Genomic DNA, 8786 nt, shown 5'->3' with positions numbered 1-8786 from the left:
ATGGTTCTGGGATGGTCCCGGGATGGTTCTGGGATCGTTCTGGGATGGTTCTGGGATGGTTCTGAGATGGTTCTGAGATGGTTCTGGGATGGTTCTGGGATGGTTCTGGGATGGTTCTGAGATGGTTCTGAGATGGTTCTGGGATGGTCCCGGGATGGTTCTGAGATGGTTCTGGGATGGTTCTGAGATGGTTCTGAGATGGTTCTGGGATGGTTCTGGGATGGTTCTGGGATGATCCTGGGATGGTCCTGGGATGGTTCTGGGGTGGTTCTGAGATGGTTCTGGGATGGCCCCGGGATGGGCCCAAGATGGTTCTGGGATGGTTCCAGGATGGTTCTGGGATCGTTCTGGGATGGTTCTGGGATGGTTCTGGGCTTGCCCCAGGATGGGCCCAGGATGGTTCTGGAATGGTCCCAGGATGGTTCTGGGATGGTCCCGGGATGGTCCTGGGATGGTTCTGGGATGGTCCCGGCATGGTTCCAGGATGGTTCTGGGATTGTTCTGGGATTGCCCCAGGATGGGCCCAGGATGGTTCTGGGATGGCCCCGGGATGGGCCCAGGATGGTTCCAGGATAGTTTCGGGTTGGTCCCGGGATGGGGGGTCCTGTGGCCATCACCCCATTCCCGCTGTGCTCATCCCAGTCTGGGATGCCTGGATGGGGATTTGGGCTCATAACACGTGGATGAGAGAGCTGGAAGGAGTTGGGAATTTATCCCAATTCTCCCTGTGGACTCTTAGAGCTGTGGGAGCACAAAGAGCTCTCCTGGATGTTTTTTTAAAATTATTTTTAGGGCATTTTGATATGGTTTATAAAAAAAAAACAAAACACTTCCAAAGTCTTCATGGGTTCACTTGTTCCCCGTGGCTCTGTGAGCTCCAGTCGGGAATGGGGTGATGTTCAGAGGGTTCATCAGGGGAATCCTGGCTGGAAAACTCATCCATGTGAGCTGCAGGAGGCAGCCGGGCCGGTTTTGAGCCACTCCTCTCCCCACTCCCGTGTCTCTGTGCCCATCTTGGCTCCCAGCCCCTGCCTTCTCCACCTCCTCCACACCCGTGGGTGCCCAGCTTGGGCTCTTGGAGACTTTTCCTGTCGGTTCCTCCACCCTCTGGTCCCGGAGGGGACATCTCACTGCTGAGGGGCAGTTTTTGGACAGGTTGCAATGACTGCTTGGTGCTGATGCTGGTGGCGCCTCTGCCTTTCCCAAATCCAGGGCCGTGAGTTCACTTGGAAGAGCAGGAGGCTTCTCCAAGTGGGAGTGGGGCTGTCCCGGGGCTGTCCCGGGGCTGATCCTTCCCCCTTTTCCCCTGACTCCCCTCCCACCTTCCTCCCTTCCCTTTTCCCACCATCCCGGCCCCTCATCCCGGCGCTCCAAGGTGTTGCAGAGCCACGTCCGGACCAGGGGATGAACCCGTGGGGGTCTCCTGCTCTTTCTCTGCTGCTGGCGACACGGGACAGCGAGGTCCGTGTCCCCAGGGAGAGAGCGCTGGCTCCGGGCCAGAGGGGATAGATCGATGGCAGCAAAGCGGAGGCACTTTCCAATCTGTTCCAGGGGCAATGGAGCATGGAAAGGTCCGTGCCCGCGGGGCCAGCTCGGGCTCAGCCCCCTCCTGCCCCTTTCCGAGCCCCGGGAAGTTCGGGCTCGGTTCTGAGCATCCCTGGGTGGCACAGGAGCATCCTCAGGGATGCGGGACCTGCATCGTCCCCCGCTCAGGGGACACCCAGGAATGGGGACTGTGCTCCAGTCCCTTCCTCGGGGATTTGGGAGGCTCCAAGGAGAGCTGGGAGAGGGGACACAGGGTGTGGGGCACCAACATTCCTGCCAGCATTCCCACAGCACCCCCTGCACCCCCAGGTCCTCCCTGCACCCCCAGGTCCCCCCTTCCCACCCAAACCCCCCCTTCCCACCCACGGCCCCCCTGCACACCCACGTGTGCGGAGGCTGAGCTGAGCTGCAGCCTGGTTTCCCTAGGAAACCAAGCGGAGCCTAAAATCCCGCAGGGAAGGGCTGGAGGAGCTCCAGAACGTGGCTGGAAGAGCTCTGCACCCCCCGGCAGCCTCGCTGTCCCACCGGTGACAGTGACAGCGTGGTGGCACTCGGGTGGCCGGGGAGGTGCTGGTGCGATGGGGGGGTTGGAAATGGGAATTTGGGACTGGTGGCCGAGTTGGGGTGGGGCCGTCCCCAGGGCTGTGGGGCTGTCACCGGTGCTGGAGTGACCAGGGTCACCCAAAGCATCCCACAGGGATTTTAGGGGCTGTCCCTGCAATCCCGAACCTGAAATCCTGCTGCCACGGAGGGCATTTTCCTGGGAATACCCTGGGATGACGGGGAGGAGGAGGAAGGAGTGCCTTGTTCCAGGATTAATCCTTGGGGACCAGAGAGGGAGGCTCTGGTGGCAGGGTCACACCCTCACCCTTCCCCGTGCTGCCTCCGTACCTCCTCCACCTCCTCCTCATCTTCCTACGCCTCCTCTTCCTCCTCCTCTTCCTCCTCCTCCTCCCCTCCTCCTCCCCGGGCCTTTCACACGCTGCCAAGCGAAGATGCATTTACCGGAGCTGCACGCTCCCAAAGTTGCTCCGCTCCCCTCCAGGCAATTAAAGGGAAGCTATTTCTCCTCAATCAGGCGTATTTGAATATGGAAATGATTTTTAATTACTCAGAGTCAATATCATTTTATCACCGAAATGTGTTTGAACGAGGTTCGCCCGTATTTGCCGGGTGTCTAATAAGCGGAATGCAAATTCACCCTCGATTCACGGGTTTTGCGTGTCCCGGTGAGCCAGAGGAAGGTGCTGCCCTTTGGAGGTTTCATTCCCAGGCTCCTGACGGAGCAGGGAATGCCGGTGAACCCCTGCCCCGACGGGAAAATCCAGGGGAAGAGACCCAGGGACAACAACTCGTGGCCATCCCCGTCTCTCCTGGCCCCGAACATGCTCGGGGTCAGCTCCACGCGGAGCCGGTGACAGCTCGGCAGCCTCAGATCGCCGGCTATTGTCTCCTGATTAATTTGCTAATTATGTTCTGCTTTAATCCGAGGGCCTGGCGGCTGTGTGGAAATGTCAGGCACTTGTTTATGCCCCGGGATGCTGGCGGAGTGACAAAGGCAGCGTCCTGCAGGTGCCACCACGCGTCACCTGGCCCTGCCGGCTCCGAGCTGCTGCCAGTGCCACCTCCCGCAACCCTGGAGCTGTCCCTGTGCCTCAGTTTCCCCCACAGGAGCTGGGAATTCCAGGATCCCCCCCCCCCGCCTGCTCCGAGGTGGCACCGCAGCCCCAGTGCCAGCTGTCACCAGCACTGTGGGGCTGTCACCGCTGCTGGGCATGGCCCTGTCCTCACTGCCGTGGCTTTGTGCAGGATTGGCATTGCTCAGAGCTGGCCCTGAACGTCCCTTTTGGGGCCACATGTGGGTTCGGGGCTATTCCAGAGCCCCCATCCCGCTGCAGCCACACCCAAAGGGGACTGGGGTTGTCACAGCGGGTGACCAGAGCAGCTTCCCTTGTTTCCCAGTGTCCCCATTTAGGTCTTACTGGGCTCCAGCCCCCAAGGGAGATGCCACCCCCTCTCTAACGAGGGGACGAAGGACGTGGCTGAGCGGTTTCCCAACATCCAACCTCTGGGTTTTCCTGCTGTGCAAAACCCGTCAGGTGTCGGGGTTGAGCTCCTTCCTGCAAGGCTGAGCAGCCGCTGACACCCCGCTGCCGCTGCAGCCGGGCTTTCTGCAGCCCTCATGTTTATTAATCGAGATGAATATTTATGCAAAGTTCCTCTCTTCTGGAGCGGCTGCTCGAGTGCAGGCGTGATCTGGCCGCTGCTGCCGGGCTGGGCAGTGAGATGGCTCCGGTGGATGGAGCTGGGGAAGGGGCTCCGGTGGATGGAGCTGGGAGGGTGGGATTGCTCCTTGCCAGGCTGCTCTGGATCAAGGAGGATCTCCCAGGAAGCACCTGGGGGTGAAAATCCCACAGTTGTCCCACCGGTGCTGTGCTCATCCCTCAGTCCCACAGGCCCAGCAGGGAGGTCAGCACCTCACCTGGCAGAAGTTCCTCTGATTTTCCCCAAAAAACTCTCTCCAACGTGCCTGGGCCGGCAGCTGGGCCCTGCCCTGTGCCACAGCATCACCTGGCACAGATGGGCAAGGAGCAGCCCCGATCCATCCTTGACCGCACAAGGAGCCTGGGAATACCAAAATGGGGATGCTGAACTGGAATCCATCCCCGTGGGCAGTACGGCCACATCCAGAGACCCGGGAGCTACTTGGGATGAGTTTTTGGCTGTGCCCTCAGTCCGGAACAAGCCACAAAGTGAAATTTATTCCATGGCTCCTTCACGTCCTTCCTCTGCCTCTCATCACCTGCGCTGCCCTCGTTCTTTTTTTCCTGGGCTTTTCTCAAAAGAGAAAACTCCACATGAAGGTCCCTGGCAGGGAGTGGTGGCCACGGGTCGCTCCATCCCGGCGATGGCACCGAGCGGGTGGCGAAGGCTCCTCCTCGGGCTCTCCCATCAGAGCGGATTATCCTGCAACCCGAGCTCCCCCCGTTCACGGCTGGTTTTGTTTTCCCGCTGGAGCAATTCACCGCTAAGTTTAAGGGAAGCGAATCAGACAAGCGGCTGTCGTTACCGGCTGCTCGGGGGCTGCTCGCCCCATCTTGGAGCCGAGGTGATCCCGATAAACCTTTGTGAAAAGCTCCCTGCCCTGTTCATAGGAGACAATCCCTGGGGATGGAGCTGGAAGAGCATCCCCAAACCCCCGGCCAGGAGCTGGACTCAACTCTTCCCTGGATGCTCTCTGGGCACAGAGCAGCTGCCACCTCGGTGACTCTCCCTGTCCCTGATTTCTGTGCTAAATGAAGGGGAAACAAGAGCTCTGTGTTGGAAGCAGCGGTGCCGGGTGCCTGGGGAGCCCCCGGCCGGTTCAGGGGGGACTCGGCTGTCCTGGTGTGCCCGGTCCCTGCGGCGCTGGAGGCCGTTCATGACACTGGTGGCACCGGGGACATCAACTGTGTCAACCTGGCAGGTTATTATGGTTTTAATGGACGGGTTCTGATTCCCGGCGAGCCGTAAAGCCCCGGTGTCACCACCTCTAATTACACCCTGTGACAAGCTGCACTCCCTCCCAGCCCCGGAGAGGCCCTGATCGGTGTTTTCCCACATCCCAGCGGCTCACAGGAGTGAGGAGGAGGATGGGGGCTCAGACCCCTCACCCTGGACAGTTGGGGACACCCTGGGGGGGGTCTCCAGTGCTTTTCCAAGCTATGCTTTGGGGCTGGGGGGGGGGGGGGGAGGGGATGAGCATCCCCCTGGTTGAGGATTTGGTGGCGGTGCCGGGGGAGGTTTGCAGGGATGCAGCAGCAGCAGCAGCAAGCGGCTCCGGAGAGCACCCAGTTGTCCTGGTAACAGTGGGTGCCTCCCACTCCCACAGCTCAGCACCCCCAGATCCGGAGCCCCCCAGCTCCTCTTGGCCCCCCCTGGGGCAGAGGGGACTTGGCGAGGAGGGGATTACGGAGGATGGGACGAGCAGCAGCGGGGTGGTGGCCTTTTGGGACACAGTGACACGAGCCAGGATGTGCCACAGCTTCAGGGAAAATCCCACGGGCATCGTATCCCGCACTGCGTCCTGCGCCACAACCTGCGTTGCATCCATCCCCTGTTGCATCCGGTATTGCATCCTGCATCCCACGCCACATCCCGCCTTGCATCCTGCATCGCATCCTGCAGTGCATCCCACGTTGCATCCCGCGTTCCTCGCTGGGCAGTGGCAGCCGGTGCAAGAGATCCCTTTGGAAATTCCCAATTCCCTCAAGCCGTGGCGGGCTGCTTGGCTGAGGGAGCAAATACCTCGTGGGAAGCCGGGAATGGCCCAGGGAGCCGTGGTTTTGGGATTGCTCATCCACGGAGCTGCGCTGAGCTGTATTTACAGAGCCGGGGTCGGGAATATCCTCCAGCTCCGGAGCTAATGCTGCTTTTCTCCTCGGGATAAAGACCAGCCTGAAAAGCTGGTTTTCTTTCTCCCAGCCTTGACCCGCAGGGCATGAGTGTCTGTCTGGAGACGCTGGATCAGGCACCCAGGGACTGCAGGGAAGCTCTGGGAAAAGGGAATGCCAGGAAGGGAAGGAGCTGAACTGCACAAAGCTCTGGGCTGGATGTGATCCTGCACTTGCCGGGATGGATCAGAGATGGTGCTGAGCCACAAATCCCCGGGGTGCGGAGCAGTTATCCTAGAACTGCCTCCTGCCCTCTCCGTCCATCGTGTCCGGCTGGGATGGAGGGGACAAGGGACAGCTGTGAGCACGGCCGGGCTGAGCACGGGGCTGGTCAGGATGTGTCCGGCAGAGCTGGACAGCAGCAGCGGGAATGTGCTGCATTTCCAGCTGCGCTGCTCCCGCAGCGTGGCAGCCAGGCCGTGCCGCATCCTGCTGAGCTCCTTCTGCACGCCTGGGGCTCGGTGGCCCTGACCCGTCCCCTGCGAGCCACAGCTCCTGGCGAGCCGCAGGATCCGGGGCTGCAGTGGAGCCTCTGTGCCAGTGGCACAGTCGCCCACGGACCACCAAGATCCTCAAGTTTATCCTGTCTGTGCTTCCTCGTTCGGTGTGAAACCGCAGACCTGCAGCCCCCCGAGGTCCTGGCGGTCCGGCGGGCTCCGTGTCACCCCCACTTGTGCGTGTGACGGCCCCATTTCTGAGCGTCCCTGAGCCCCACACCCCCTTGCAGAAACCCCCCGAGGCCTGCACGAGGGTGGGGACGCACACGGGGAGCGCACCCGCACCCCCCACATCCCCGCGTCCCTCGCACACGCGTGTGCAAACCCAGCGCTCACCCCCGCCCGTGCACGACCCACCCCACGCCTGTGACACTTGGGGGAGTGGGGTGAGTGGAGGGGACACGCCACCCACACCCCAGAGACTGACCCCCCCCCCCCCCCATGTGGGGGTGCACCGCTCACCCCCCGCCCCCCGTGCGGCCCCCGCCGCCCCCCCAGCGCTGCAGCAGCAGCAGCAGCAGCAGCAGCCCGGGGGTCACCTCCCCCCGCACACACGGCGGGGGCGGGAGCGGCGGAGCGGGGAGAGGGGAGGGGATGGGGTGGGGGGGTCCCCGCCGTGCCCGGTGCTGTCACACACCGCCCCGCGCCCGGCGCATGCAGCAAGTGCCCGAGCGGCGCGCGCCGCCGCCGCCCCCGCGCCCCCCGCTCCCCCAGCCCCCCCCTTTCCCTTTCCCTTCCCTTCCCCTCCCCACCGCATCCGCCGCCGCCGCCGCCACCGGGGCCCGGCGCGCTGCGCGCCCGCTCCCGGCCCCGCGCCCGCTCCCGGCCCCGCGCCCGCTCCCGGCCCCGCGCGTTGCCGCCGCCGCCACCGCGCTCCCCCGGGCGCGCCCGGGCACCACCGGCTGCCGCCGCCGCCGCCGCCGCTCGGGGATGGCCAGCCCGCTGCTCGCCGCGCCGCGCCGGGGCTACACGCGCTGCTAACGGAGCGCAGGTAAGGGCGGCCACGACCTCGTTCGCCGGTGAACCGATACCTGCCCCCTTCCCCTCTCCGGTGTGCCTCGTTGTCGGTGAAACCCCCCACCCCCTCCATCTCTTTCCCGGTGCGGCGGCTCCGCTCCCCCCCGGCGCGGCGCAGCGGGGGCGGCAGCTCTCCGCCGATGCGGGCTGCGGCGGCCGGTGCTGCCGGTTGGCAGAGCCCCGGTTCCACCGGGGACGCCCCCAACCCGTCGCTCCTGCTCCCACCCCGACCGCGGCCAACTTTCCTGCCCCGGTTGTGGGGCTGGAAGAACGGGGAGTCGCAGCCGCGTCGCTGCACCGCGGGTGCCCCGTGCCCGGTGCTCGGGGCTAGCGGCGGCATCCCCGAGGCGGCCCCGGCCCTGCCGGGAAGTTGCGCGGGGCTGCGGCGGCGCGGAGGGGTCGGAACCGGGGCTGGCCGAGCCGCGGCGTGCCCGGAGCTGCCGTTCCAGCCCCCCTCCTTCTCCCGGGGCTACCGATCTCCTCCTCCCGCTCCGCCGCTCCCCGGTTCTTCCCCCCCTCTGCCGGTTCTCCCCTCGGCGCCGCCGTTTTCCCGGGGGTCCCGCTCCCCCTCAGCACGCCTGTGCCCCACACCTGGCACCTCGGGGTGCCAGTCCCTCGCCTTTAAAACAGTGCCAGCCCCACGGCTGAGATTCCGCACGCGGGTCCGTGGGCACACGCGTGGCAGCGCGGTACCGTGGTGTGTGTCACACAGCAAGGCCACGGGTGGGTGCGGGGCTCCCTGCTGGCACTGCCGCTGTGGGCAAGCGTGCGGCTTGTGCCAGCCCTGCGAGCGTGGCTGCTCGGCGGGCTCGGTCACCCCGCGTTGTCACCCGTGGGGCAGGACCCTGGGGACACGGCAGGCACCGGGGACGCGCGGGCGGGCGCGTCGGCGAAGCCCCGGCAGCGGGTGGGTGGGCTCGTGGGTGGGTCTGCAGCCCTCACAGTCGTGCTGGGGCTTTGTTCGGTGCCAGCTTGGGGGGTCCACCGTGCCCCGACACCCGTGGGCGTGCGGGAGGGCACACGTGGGCACCCAGCGTGTGCCGCCGCGGGCACGTGAGGCAGGCAGGTGGCAAGCGGGGCTTGGGGCGAGCTGCAGCCCTTGCCGGGGAGGGTTCTGCGAGCCCTGGGGTCGGTGGCACGGAGAGGTGCCAGGTGCGTGCCCCACGCGCGTGCCAGCGCCGGTCACTTGTTGAGGACGGGGAGGTTTTTCCGCAGCACGGTCGGAGCAGGGGCGGGGGCAGCGCGGCGTGTGAACAACCCTTCGCTTTTCTAGGTCATGTCACTGCTGGCTGTG

The sequence above is a fragment of the Cinclus cinclus genome, chromosome 26 (assembly GCF_963662255.1).
Source record: "Cinclus cinclus chromosome 26, bCinCin1.1, whole genome shotgun sequence".
Lineage (NCBI taxonomy): Eukaryota > Metazoa > Chordata > Aves > Passeriformes > Cinclidae > Cinclus > Cinclus cinclus.
This window is presented reverse-complemented; position numbering follows the sequence as displayed.